The sequence below is a fragment of the Buteo buteo genome, chromosome 14 (assembly GCF_964188355.1).
Source record: "Buteo buteo chromosome 14, bButBut1.hap1.1, whole genome shotgun sequence".
NCBI lineage: Eukaryota > Metazoa > Chordata > Aves > Accipitriformes > Accipitridae > Buteo > Buteo buteo.
In genome coordinates this window covers 15,702,988-15,717,151 of record NC_134184.1, presented here as the reverse complement: position 1 = coordinate 15,717,151, position 14,164 = coordinate 15,702,988, and positions in this window count along the sequence as shown.

Genomic DNA, 14,164 nt, shown 5'->3' with positions numbered 1-14,164 from the left:
CTCCCCAGCCCAGCACTGATTTAACATACAGATTGTTTTTGTCACCAGTCACAAGCACAAAGGACCTTAAGATGTGTTTACTTAAACATGCAAACAGGGTTAAAAAGGTGAGACACAGAGCAATGTGCCTAATGTTTTCGATGCCAGACTGAGACCTATTAACAATGTTTTAGAGAATAAAAATAAGTCTAACCTCTCCCCATTATTAATATTTAATTACATGCTAAGAGCATCATTGTCTTCAGTCTCCCATGGATGCTGAAAAGACCTTCCCTTGCTTCATATTACTTAAAAACTTCTCTAGCACAATCCTGTGCATTTTCAGAAAATCACGATACCTGATGTCCAATTAGCTGATATTGTGGCACAGTCTTTGAGCAGTTTAACTTTTTAAAAAAATATAGCATTGCAACCTAACACATTCACACCGAGCGTGGCAGCTCACTACCAAGATCACGGTGACAACCTGGTCAGACACAATTATCCTACCTGCATAGCACTAAAATAGCCACTGATCAAAATGTGCTTAGTTCTATTACTGAAAACCAAAGCCGCCAGGTTTAGTTTTGAAGCTTTAAAAACCAAAGACTTTATTAAAGTTTTTGCTAACATATTTGCCTGCAGCTGTCAGTGGATTGTGCAAAAATCAGTCAATCAGAAAAGGGGAAGCCTTGAGATATCAGGCAGCAAACATAATTTTTTTTTTTTAAATAAACTGTTTAAATTAATTAAAATTTTCCTTCCATTTAATTTTAGGTGAGGACAAAAATCAATGTTATATTCAACAAAAAAACTTGGGCAAAAATTTACAAAAATGGATCCTAAGGCTCTGGTGAATTGCCACGATTGCAAACATGCCAATCATTCAGAGGTTCCCCAAAAGGATGGAAAGATGTGTTTGAACCACGAAGGTGTTTGTTTTATTAAATACTGGATTTAGTTTAGAGAGAGGAGCTTGGGATAGTTCCATAGCTACAAAGCTATATGCTTCAGTTGTCACTGTATCTCACGTAACTATTTTAATTCCTTTCGCTGGCTTATAAACAGTGCCCATGCTCCATCCTTGGTTCACAGTGCTATCTAAAATCAATTGCTATATGAAAGAACAGCATAAAATGTAGGCTCCATGTGGTTCTCAATCTAACCACTCAAACAGTGTATAGGTGAGGCTTTTATAACCACAGGTCCCCTGCACAAGCAAGGATTTTCTTTGTGCTTCTACTTAAAAAAAAAAAAAAAAAGGGAAAATCAATATTCTCAGAAGCAGTTGTATTAGCTAATACCCCACTTGCACCTTTTTGTAGATAAGACTTCCCCAACTCTGGTGCAGGATGAAAAACATAGGCTGGCCCAATATTTATTCATGGCAGAGAAAATTAAGGCATATCACAAGATGAGTTTACATACAGGCTTCAGTCCTTAAGCCCATCTATGAAACTCAGTGGACTATTTCTCTCCTTGTGAGCTCTTTGGCTACGGAAGAGTCATGCTGGGGCACTCCTCACTCCTGACAAGAGATTGAACAATAGTCATGGAAATCATTTTGTTTAGGGCAGAGGTCAGGATGCAATAACGGACCAACATAGTGGGAAAGTCACAGCAGCTGGAAGAGTTACCATAGCTGAAGTGATACAGGAGCCACCAGAGTTTGTCTCCACTGGAATTTGTAAGGCATTTGTCACCTGGATATTCTAAGCCATGTTGATATCCCATCCTTAGTTCAAGGTGTTAGACTCCTTATATACTTATTGCTACCCCAGTATATCAGAACTTTCCTTGCAGGAGCTGAGGGCTTCTGTGAAGGATTTTTCTTAAAAAAACAAAAAAAAAACCAAAAAAAAAAAACCAGCAACTTTGAGGTTGGAGTACTTGCACTTTTTAAAACATTTCCATGAATTGCTCTCAGATCTTGCCACTGGAACTTGGCAGTATGAGGCCACATCATTTCAAGCTGTGAACAACAGAGGGAATGACCAGGCTTATCCTGCAATTTGTCCCACTTCACTGGAATACTTAGAAATTGTTAAGCAAAGTAAGCTTATTTCTGCTTCTACCTTCTCTCTGCAGGACATAGTGGGGAAAAATAACCATTCTACTCTGCACTTTCTAAACAGGAGTCTTTTAAAAAAGAGCAACAGCATATCCCTGGAATCATTCCATCCAGAGAGTCATCTGCCCTCATAGTTCAGTACTATAATCAGTATGGTCCTAATAACTTAGACTTAAAGGGCTACTATACTCCTTGGGTGACATTTAGGCCCTATCCTTCACTCCTCCTTTTTATTCAGATAGTGTTATCCTCGGGAGTCCCAAAGCTTCTTGATCTCAATCAGGCCTTAATAGAAGCAAAAGTCTTCAGAAAGGTCTTGCTGTGACAAATGTAGGTATGATATACTACTGTTCTTTACTGTTCTTCTCAAATCTCAGTTTCTCTAATTACACACTACTCTGAAAACTATGAATTACATAAGGAGTCTAACCAAGACGTATGCTGCAAGTACTGCATCAGTTATTAGGCAAAGATATGAAAATAAAGCTAATCACGGGGAAAACTTTTTCAATTCATCTGCCTCACACTGTCCATTTACAAGGCATTCATTTATGTTGGTTGGTTTTAATCTTAACAGTAAATGAACTTTTGTTGTTAAAGTAGGAACAGATCACTGAGTAAGTGGCAATGTGCAATGGGAATGAAGAATCAAGTAAGGATACATTTACATCAGAAAAGTAAGAGAGAAATAATCTGCAACCCGTAAGGGCAACAATGAATACAAATCTATTTAGATGGCCGCTAAAAACAAATCAGGATTCACCCCTTCAAGGGCCCTGCTCTGCCTTTTTTTATATTAACAATACACAAGTTTTCAATCAAAATTGGTACCAAGTGAAAAACCTTCTTCACAGAGCATGAAGAAGTAGAGACTCACCTTTCTGACCACCTTCTTTCCTGTCTTCTATATATCCTCATAAAATATTTACTCTGCTTCTGAATGACCACTCTGATTATCCTTAGACTCCTTTTCAGATTCCCTGATGATGTCATGGAAATGTTAAACCCATTATGCTAAGCTAGGACCTCCATCTACTGTGACCTCTTGGCACTAGCTTCTAAGGACGGCATGATACTTTTACGTGAAAGTTAGTCTTCCTTCGGGTCATCGATAGATGGACTCGATACACCCGCACTTCAGTCAACACTGGTAAAATTTGAGCAAGGCCACGTAAAAAGCCCAAATCCGTTTTGTGTTTACAGTAAAGTGATTAAAACATCTATTAAGAGCTACAACTGTATTCTATTGGAAAATAAGCATTTGTATTATTTCATGGGTCCACCCCATAGGTAATACATGGCGTTCCTTTTCATTAAGCTATTAGGGAAGTGATTAGTGACTAGCACCCTGCTCTAATTATCTTTAATGTAGTGTTTCAAATTGATCATGCATAATGCAATTAGAAATCATAATTAAATTAATTTATATTGATTTAAGCCTTTATAAGTTGTTAATAACTATGGCCCATTACATTAATTCCTACAAGCCAACATTAATATTTTCAATATGCTGAGATATTTCACTTTTTTCCCCCTGTTCGTGGCATCGGGCGCTTCATTACGGCATCCACAGGGGATGGCTGCCGGGGGACGTGCCCAGCAAGTGTCCCCGGAGCTGGGGGCTCCAGCTCGGTAGCCGTGGCCCTTCATGGTCCAGGGGCGAGTGGGTGCTGGGGGGGACGAACGAACGGACAGCTGACTTTAACACAGCAATAACGACTGTTGCCCAGGCCGACAGCGGCCCTTTGTATTTCCACGGAGATGGAAAGAGCCCAGCAGCCGCCCAAGGGGAAAACTCGGGGCGTGGGAGTCAAAAAAGCGAGTCCTGGGGCTTGCGGGGGCCGGCCTCTCGCCCGACGGGGGGCTCCCAAATCTCTCCCTCCTCTCCTGGCAGTGACCTTATTCCCTCCCATCCCTCGCCCCCATCCACCCCACCCCCCCAACCCAAAAAGCTCTCTTGAAAGTTACTCCCCTCCCCCTTCAACTTGTGCAGCCTGGCCCCCTTTTCAAAAGAATTACGCATAAAAATAAAGGCAGTAAATCCCCCGGCGCGGGCTGTCAGGGACGAGGCAGCGCTGTCAAACGGGTGTGCTTCCACCCCACCCGTGACACCTTTCAATGAGAAACCGGTGGTCTGGGGTCAAAATAAATTTCCCAGGGAGAGGGATGCCCGGCTATAATAAAATCTTACAGCGGGGGGTTAACAAACCACTTAATAAAACAATTTATGCTTAAATAATATTTCTTTTAAAATAAAATCGGGGTGTGCAAATCAGGATTTGATTTGAGAGACATGAATTCTATTATATGTACAATTTAATCACGGGGTATTTAAAATAGACATTTCCATCTAAAATCCAATCAGAAATCAACACAGTACCTCGAGGCATTAAGATGATCATCTCCATTTTGCATTTGTAAACCGGTAGAAATAAATGTGGCTTGTGGATACCAAGAGGTCAAGTACGGCTGCTCAAATATTTTTCTTACAAAATGACGGATTTATTAGACAAATAAGTAGCCCGGCTGATGCAAAACCCCCAGTGATTGAATTTTGACGTTGAGTCAACAACAACTCGAACTACATCAGTGCTCCAAGATTTAGTTATGATGGTAGAGATTACTGAACAAATAGGAGGCAGAAATGAATACAGATTTCCAAGGATCTGCCCCTGGCACCCTCTTCTTGACATTCCCCTCCATATGCTGTCCCTATTCACAGTGTATTCTAATTAAAGGACTGGGCTATGTCTTCTAATTTTACAAGAACTTTTAAATAATTAGTCTAGTGTGTGTTAAAAGGGAAAGCTTCAGACATAAGGGGATTTCAGTCCCTTTAGGATCTCTCCCCGGCTTTGCAGTTATCACAGTCCCTTCCATGAAGAAGGGTGGAAAACGCCTCTGATTTGATTGCAGAAAGACACGAACCCTGACCAAACCGCCGGATGCAAACACAGGCGTCCTCGCTTCATTTCCAGCCCATGCAAAGAGGGCGGTTTGGGGGTTTGGGGGTTGGGATTTTGGTGCGAGATTTTTTTTTTTTTTTTTTTTTTTTCCCCCTCCCAGTGGCAGAGACGTTGAGGGTCCAGCATTCCTGGGAAAAATCTGCCCACGGATCCCAGCCGCCCGTGAAACAAGCTGGGGCTGCAGCCTGCACAACCCCGACAGCGGGATTTTTTCACGCGGAACCTGCCCCCTCCTCCTCCTCCTCCTCGTCCCCTCCCTCCCCGCTCCCCCCAGCCCACAGGTGGATGTTCCCCGGCCCGAGCGCTGCGAGCTGCGGGTGCTGCAGAGCCTGCCTGAGCGGGGGGAAGCGCTTTTATTCCTGCTTCGTTTCTTCAGCGCTTTGGAGCGTTACTTTTACTTGCTAATCACGAAGGGGAGCTTAAATAATTGAGAGTACGTTTAAGCATAAAGCAGTCAGTTTCTAATCTTTTCAGGGGGAAAGGGACTAATCTGCACCTGCTGTGAGAGCCCTTTTTTATTTATTCTGTATATTACTTTCACTCCAAGCTGGACCTGATGGCTCCTATTACAGTTGAGCCTTGCGGAATCCATAACCCTTCCTTTCGCAGCCCCTTTCTCTGCTCCCCTCTTCTCCGCAGGTACAAACTTTTCCTTGGCAGAGAAGAGGGAGCAGGGGGATCTTACCAGTCAACATTTAGCTGAGATTTTTTATTTTTTTTTAGAGAAGCTTTTCAGAATTCCCAAGCTCTCCAAATTTGCCTTCTTTCCATTGCCTCTGCTGTATCGCATGCATATTTGTAGAAAAGGGAAGCACACACTGGCTGCCAAGGTGATCTGGATTATTTTTTAATAGGGGATATCTCGAGAGCAGGATTTTAACGTAGAGTTTATCCTATTTAGCATTTGGGAGGAAATTGTTTAATAAGCCTTTCTCCTACTACCTATTTTCACTGCCGAGTTTTTACATTGGATAGAGGCTTCTCGGAGTCCTGCCAAAGTTAATTCCAGATTTATATTTCTGTAACCTACTTAGGATGCAAAAAGAAAAAAAAAAAAACCTATCAAATTAAAGTGAGTCCTCCTGTCTTGCCTGCTCCCAGCAAATAACTTGCAGCACCTAATAAATCCAGATGGAGTTCCTCATATAGCCCGGTGCAGAAATAATTATTGTCCTGGCTTGTTTCATGTCAGAGGCCTCTTCGGCTCATCTGTCATGAAACCAATTTCACTTTATTTACATCCATTTGCTAGTTTAATTACTGTGCTGATGAATAGCCTGAAGGAATTAAGTTACGAGTCTTTGGAAACCTAAAACGACAGATATATGGGTTACCTTTTAAATAGAGGAAGAAAATGATGGGTGGTGTGTGCGCCAAAATTTAAAGGTAATAAGAGCCTTTCCTTAGCTAGGTGGAAATGCAGAACCAACTGACACTCAGCCCGCGCGGTTACCTCTGTCTCGATGTAAAGCATTGCTTAGAAAGGCTTTCATATTTTTTGCAGGTTAAACGCAATCTGTATTAAAGCAAAGGTTCCAGAAGACGGGTGCCAGCTTTAGATCTAAGCATAGATGCACTCATTATTTTTCCAGCCACCGAAAGAGGAAAAAACATCAGAAAATAAGTCTGTCTTAAAGACCGACTTCGACATAACCTATGCAACGTACCATACAACACAATCAATAGGGTCACTATCCTGCGTCAGCAGTCGCAAAAATTGTCTCAAGCGCTTCTTCCCTCAAACTTGCCTCTCTGCCATGCACTGTACCCACAGAGGGAATTTCAGCCAGCTAGGGGATCTCGGGCTTTTTAGGGAAACCTCCGAAAAGCAGAGTTTATCCTCGTGTTCCGCATCCCTGGTCTAGCCCACGTCCTTGCCCTTTCTCCGGGTGTTTTTCAACCATTCCCATGGCCTGCAGATCAGGGGCGGGGGATCTGCTCCCTCCACCCCGCACCCTCCCCACGCGGGGACCCTGCCGCAGGGTCCCGGCGCACCGGGGGGGGGGCCCGTCCTCGCCTTCCCCCTCCTCCACTCCATAACTTTCCTGAGCCGCTGTAGCACTTTGTCATAACCTGGAATTTCAAAACTTTGTGCGGCATGTGCCTGAGCGGAAGGTCACTCTCTTTAACGTTCCCCCTCATTCGTCATGAAAGAAAAGAAAATTAAAAAAATCCAGGAGTCTGGGAATTAGGCTGGGAGTGTCGCTGTCCCGGGCTGCGCCCCGGCATGTCACCTCCGCACTGGCCAAGAGGGTCCAGGAGGAGCCCGAGTGAGCACGTTCGTCCTAACCCTGCAGGGACAGTGCCCCAAACCGCCCCATCCGCCAAGTAGAGAGCGGCAGCCGGACCCCAGACCCCCGCACCGTCCCGGGCACTAAGCCTGAGCCTCAGCTACATCTTTATTTGCCTGAACCGCAGGAGTTTGGGGGAGCCCGCCGGGCCCCTTTTGACGGCCGCCTGAAAAATTCACTTCCACCAGGGCTTTTCCGCCGCTCTCTTACAGACACTACTTCTTCCCCCGCTCCCGGGGATTTTGTGGATCCGGTACTTTTGTGGACCTCGGGGGTTTAGTCACCGCGGGACAAACCTCCCGCGGAGAAAAGTCGTGCTGCAATAGGTGAGAGGGCACACGGAAAAGCCGTGAGGGCGGTCGGAGGTCCGGCTGCCAGTCGGGAGGTGATTCTAGGAAAAGCCTTCCCCTCAGAGGCACCTCCGCAAGGAGAGGGCTGAAGGGGCGGACGGAGGTCCCCTTTGTCACCCAAGTTGAGCGGCACTTTTCAAACCAAATCCTTTGCCGGGGGGAACGTGCCACGTTTCCCCCCCTCCTCCCTCGAATCTCGCTAGCGGGTGACCTGAGCCGGTTACACGAGGGTATAAAAGAGAGCGGATCAAAAGAGAATTACAGCTGCGTGTTCGAGGTACTCCGGGTCTTTATATCTGAGGGAAATGAAAGGAGAAAGTACACAGCAAAATAGGGTGGGGTAGTAAAAGCCCCCTCCCCCCCCCGCGTCTCCTCTCTCCCTCTCTCCCCCTTTGATTAATAGATCCATGTGGCTAACGGCCTGACATATGGTGTGCGAAGCAGCTTGAGATGGTACCTCGGGCATACCCCACGGCCATTAACATATTACAGGCTTCTGTGCAGACAGACAGCAGCCGGCCGCCCGCGCAGCCCCGCGCAGCCCCGCGCAGCCCCGCCGGAGCTCTCCCCGGTGCTGAAGCGCCGCCGCTGCCGCCCCACCGCCCGCTCCTCCGCGCCCCGCGCAGCCCCGCGCAGCCCCGCCGCCCGCTCCTCCGCGCCCCGCGCAGCCCCGCCGTGATCGAGTTCAAAAAGCGGGCGGGCGCGCACACGGATTTGAAAGTCCCGGATTCGCAGGGGAGGCGATCGACAGCAGCACCGCTCCTCGCCCCTAAAATGGGGATTTCTCGCGCTTTTTTTTTTTTCATCTAAGGAAAAAAAGGGGTTGCTGTATGTAAAACCTTTACTACAGAGAGCACAAAAATTGCCTCCTGCGGAAACCGATCGCACTTAAAAGGCAGTGCCAGCTTGCAGAGCAGAAAAGGCAGATTTCTGCAAATAACCCCAAAGTTGGGAAACTGGCATTTATAGCACCTGGCAGCGGGGCGGGAGGAGGGAGGGGGGACGTTACTGCCAGCCGTGTTGTCTGAAAGCGGGAATTATAGTGCACAATACAGTAGCTGAGAATGCAGCAAAACCTAAGGTTTATTTAATCCATTTCAAGGGTTCTGACGGAAACATAAATCACCCCCTGCACTTTGCCTTTTAGTCTCCTGTAGATAACTGCCCCAGCTCTTTTGAACTTTGTTCTGGCTGTTTTGTTGGGAAATAAAGCTAACACTAGATTAAACGTTTCAGGTAGCTTCATCTTCTGATTTCAGGAAAATAGTGTTAATAAGGAGCTTTGATGTTGTTTTACTTTCAGACTGTATGCCTTAAGGCAGAAAAACGCATAAAGGTAGCTGGGAAAGTAAATTGCCAGAAGCGAAGAGCACCCTCCCTTTCAAAATCCTGTAAGTACTCCTCTCTCCTACATCAAACCGATCCTATGCAGAGCAGCACTAGTGGGTTTGAGATTCCCTGGCTTTTGCAAACATCTTTCATTTCAATGCACACACGCCGATGTGCGCGCCTGTGTTTATGTGTGTGCACTCGAGTACTACCAGATGTTAATGAAACTGAAGATTATAGGGGGAAATTGGGAAGGCTAGTTGCAACTGCCGCTTTTTTTAATTGTTATTTATTTATTTTCTTTTTCCCTAATAAGAATATAAAATCCCCCGGGAAAAAGAATCCTAGAGATTTGCGGTGAGGAGTAAAGCCGATGCAACGTGAGCAGGGAACTGTAGACCTCCACCCCGCCGAAGCAGCCCAGAATAAAAGTTTTGCGTACTGCACATTTGGGGTCTTTCTAGCTATTCCGCCAGTAGCCTCCTCTATCCTTTCGGGAGCCCAGCACATCAGCCTCGCAGATTCCTCGCACACAATCAATACATTTTGCATAACACGAGTCTCCCCCGCACGCTCTCGCCTCTCTTGCTCGCTCTCTATATTTGTTCGCCTCTCGTAGGTGGACGGGGTTTCTACACTGGGCTTTTCTTTTCAGAAATTAGCGCCGACGGTACGGAGTCTCAAAAGCGAGCCGTGCGCGGTAGCTGGTGCTAGTCACTGCTTCCTCGGGTCAGAAATTGCGCTGGAGCCCACCACAGCAACCTTGCAAGCATGCGGTTCGGTCGCAGACAGACACAGCTTGCCTCTCTCCAGTCCCTCGTCTTTAACACTCCCCCCCCTTCCTCTTACAGCAGCGCTTTAATAAAGTCACATAAGTGATTGAAATTAACATAAATCATTATTAGTTATTAGGATTTGCTCTAAATTACTCTGTGAATATAACACCAAACCCCATCTGCCACTCCTGCTCTAGCAGCAATAGATTGCAGATAAAATAAATGTCCTTACCCCATTAGAATGTTCCTGTCTCTGTAGCCAAAAGCCAAACAAAAGCAATAAATACAGAGCTTTTTTCTCTCCACTATTCAGCTGTGACTGTTTTCATCAGCTCTTCCTCTAGAAAAGCTCGATAGCTGCCTGAAAATATTGCATTTTATATCACCAAAGGGCGATTAATATTGCATTAACTGTATTTAACATTTTTTAAGCGCGAGTAATCTGAAATGAGTAAGTTTCTGTTACTAAATACAGGGGATGTCAGAGCTGGTGAAAACAGCTTAAAATATCTGTATAAACAGATTATTTGTTTCATACTTTGTATTTTTATAATGTTATGGTATAGTGTGCTCTGTTTGAAGTAGAAGAAGCCATGCTAATGGTCTGTTTAAAGTATTCTGACACTGTCTGGAGACATCCAAGTCTCTGCCTTCATTAAATGTTTATTGTCAACACTTCAGTGAAAAAAAGTCTTGTGTAAGTGAATTTCCACTGCTGGATGCTGTCAACACTTTGTTTTATTCTGATCCGCGTGTACAAAAGTTTGTATACATTATGCTGAAGTGAAGAGAGGCAGAGATTTAGCGAGCTATAATTAGTTACCAAACAAACTTTTGGTAGTAATTCGGTTTACATAATGACCATAATCAAGGGCTAAGTTACACATATCGGTGCCTTGTCTTCTTTCCACGCAGCCTGCAAAAAGACGTATTCGTGCTGACATGCTATCCCCTTGTCAAGGAATATCTTTCTTTTTTAAAATAAATAATAAAATACATTTTAAAAACCCAACCCAGACCCACAGCTTTTACGTATTTTAGCTCTGGCTCACCCTCGCAAGGGTCGCTTTCTTTTGGGCGGGCGAGGGGCGCACACAAGCCTCTGCCCCTCTCGGCACCCCGGTGCTCGCCGCAGGAGCCCTGTCTGCGCGGCTGGACCCGGCCTCGGGGCGGTGTGTGTCCCTGTGTCCGTGTGTGTCCCCGTGTCCGTGTGTCCCCCCCCACACCCTCCCACGCACTGGGAACCCCTCTGTGCCACAGACTCCACGGGCAAGCGGGAAGGTCCCTCGGCGTTCCCACTGAAGGAGACTGTTGAGAGACTTTTGTGGCTCGGTTGTCAAAACCAATGCCAAGTTACAGTTTATCTTCGACGTACCGGCGCAGTCTGCCTTTCTTTTAATTATTTGTTTAATTTTAAATACTTCAGTCCTCGGAGTCATTAACGTCTTATGATATCCGATTTTTTTTAAGTAGTTCCCCCTTCGCCTCCCGACAGGTATTTTTTTTTAAAAAAGAGGGGTTTCACAACTTTTCCCCCAGAGTTAGAGACGCTTTGGTACACTCGGCTGAGCAGGCTGAGGGAGTTAAAATGCAGTTCAGAGGAGGACTCCCGCTTTCCCAGAGGGGCTCTGACTCCGCCGAAGTCCAGAGACCAATTTGGGAAGCAGGTTTTTGCCTGCGCGGCTGCCCCTTGAGGGTCGGCCACCGCAAGCTGCCGGCCAGGGTTCGGCTGGTGACACGGCCCCCTCTTCCCGCGGAAACACCGCGCTCCCTCCTCCTTAAAGTTGCATCTTAAACCAGCAGGACCAAAGCCGCCCCGCGGGGTGGGGGGGGGTGGGGGGGGGGAAGATGTGGGTAAGCATCCCTCCGCCCCCCGCGGAGGCAGCCCCCCGCGCAGGAGGAGCGGTGGGGACCCCACGGCGACCGCCGCGGCTCTCGGCGGTGCGAAAGCAAAGGCGGAAAGTGCGCTCCTCTGCCCGCGGGGTCCTGCTTGCCCCTGCCTGCCCCTGCCTGCCCTGCCTGCCCCCAGCCCTGCCTGCCCGCCCGGCGGCGGGGCTGGGGCCCGCCGGTTCAGGCTCCCCTTTCTGCTAGTGCTGCTTCTTCAAAGATTTATAGGTGACATCTTATTTTAAATTAACTTTTGAGCCCTGGGTTTCATTCATTCATCCATCCATCCACCCACCCACCCACCCGCCCGCCCGCCCTCCGCCTGCCGATCTGTCTTGCCACGATGCAAAGAGAGTGGGTTGCCGGTTTACCACCTCGGTCCCGTCTCTGGGACCTATATATTCAGCTGACCTATATATTCATGCACCGCTTTTCTGCCAAACTGAGCCTCCTTCAGGTGCGAAGGGGTCGCAAAGGAGGAAAAAGAAAACGCTTCCCAAAAGCGGAAGGGGAAGGAGGGGAAGCGGGGGGTGCAGCACGCCTCCCATCAAGCTGTCTCGACAACAATTACTAAAGTTTTTAATTAGCCTCTTGTTATAATTCATTTTATTAATTTTCCAAATCTCAGCCCATGAATTATTAACGGCGGCTCCGTAATTGTGTTTGCAGCGGCGCACGTGACGGCGGCAGCCCCGCCGCTCTCCCCGCGTGGGTCCCCCCCCGCGACCGCGACCGGGACCGGGACCGGGACCGGGACTGGGGCCGGGGCCGGGGCAGCAGCCGGCTCTGGGATTTTATCAACTCTTAAATAACATAATTACCGATAATCAGACGCTCGCCTGGCAGGTGGAAACAGGTTCCCAAGCGGATTAGAATTCTGCTGCTGATCTTTTAAAAATCAATTAGGCTTTCCTCCGCTTTGGAATCAGCAGGTAAATATAATAAAGCTTTTTTCTTCTTCTTCTTCTTCTTCCCCCTCCCCTCCCTTAAATAAATAAATAAATAAATAGCGCTGGCTGAAAAGCGAGACATAAATAACTGGAGGGATTTAAAATCGTTTGGGAAATGCCGGAATAACACAGGGCAGCAGCGGCCGTATCAAGCTTTATGCGCTCGAGTCCGTCAGAGTTAAAATAATTATCTTTCGACAAATCTTTTTCTCTTCGGAGGAAAGGGGGGACACGGGGGGGCGGGGAGGGAGGCACATAAACCATAAAATCTGTGCTGTAGGACACTTCATTCTCCTTCTGGGGAGCCTTTTTACTTGTTGAACCAGGACCGAATCAGTCTTAATATCACAGGAGAGTAAAAATCAATACGATCGTGGCAGTGGGTGTCTGTTATTCACTTATGATGGCCTAATCTAAGTTGAAAGCAATGGGAGAGCGAGCGTTAAGGAGAAATTCCGTGAGCCGGCCCGGGTCTTGCGGACTCAGGAGTGGAAAATCACCTCAGGAAAGCGGCCAGACCCCTCAGGTGTGGAGAAAAGGCCATTCGAGGGACGGCAGCACCCGAGTGTCCTCGGCAAGGGGCACAGAGGCTGGAGCTGAGGAGCCTTCAGAGGTGGCAGCCGCCACCCGGCAGCGGCCCCGGCCCGTATCATGGGGGGGGAGGAGGGGTGGCGGGGGGGAATCCGTAATTTTTGGTCACAGATTGCAGTTCTGTATGCAGGAGGTTGCATACTGTTGGGGAATAAATGCGAATGCATGGTCTGTCTCTTCGTATTTTCTCTCTTACTTTTTTTCCTCGGATGCAAAAGTTTTAGCAGTCCTTAAGTTAGACCTTACAAACATGAATATAAACACTTTTCTTTCTTTCTTTCTTTCTTTCTTTCTTTCTTTCTTTCTTTCTCTCTTCCTCTCTTTCTATATTTTTAGTGAGGCATTTATTAAAAATGCCTCATGAATATTTCGTGGTTTTCTGAGCTATTCAGATTCATCCGACGGAAAGCAGGACATTCCGGTTTTGCACAGTTTCCTACCATGAAAAATAGGAAACTCTGCAAAGCTTTTATTTTCACCATCTGTTTTATTAACATATTATTTTTTCCTTTGTACTCGATAAGGATTGTACTTATTACAAAACAAACTCCTTAACTTTTCAATACATACATCGGTCATTACTGTATAATACAAATGTGGTATAGTTTGTAACATTTCAATTGCTTGGGGCAGATGAAAAAAACCCCCAACATTTGTAATTATTTTCATTTGTTCATTCCTGACTCTCCAAAAATGATATCCGGTAATACTTTTCTATAAAATAATATTTTTACAAATGCATTTATTAAAAATTCTGATGACATTTCAAGTTAATAACAACAGAAACAAGTCAATTTCCGGTGGACGAGATCTATGGTTTTTTAAAAATACCTTTAGTGCTTATTTTTTAACATCAACAGTTGTTTAAAATCACAGCTTTTTGAACATATTATTCTTTTCTGAACATCACGTGTCTTGATTCACAGATTTACCGGCGAAATTAAAAAGATTTGGCTAAAATATGTCTACAGAAG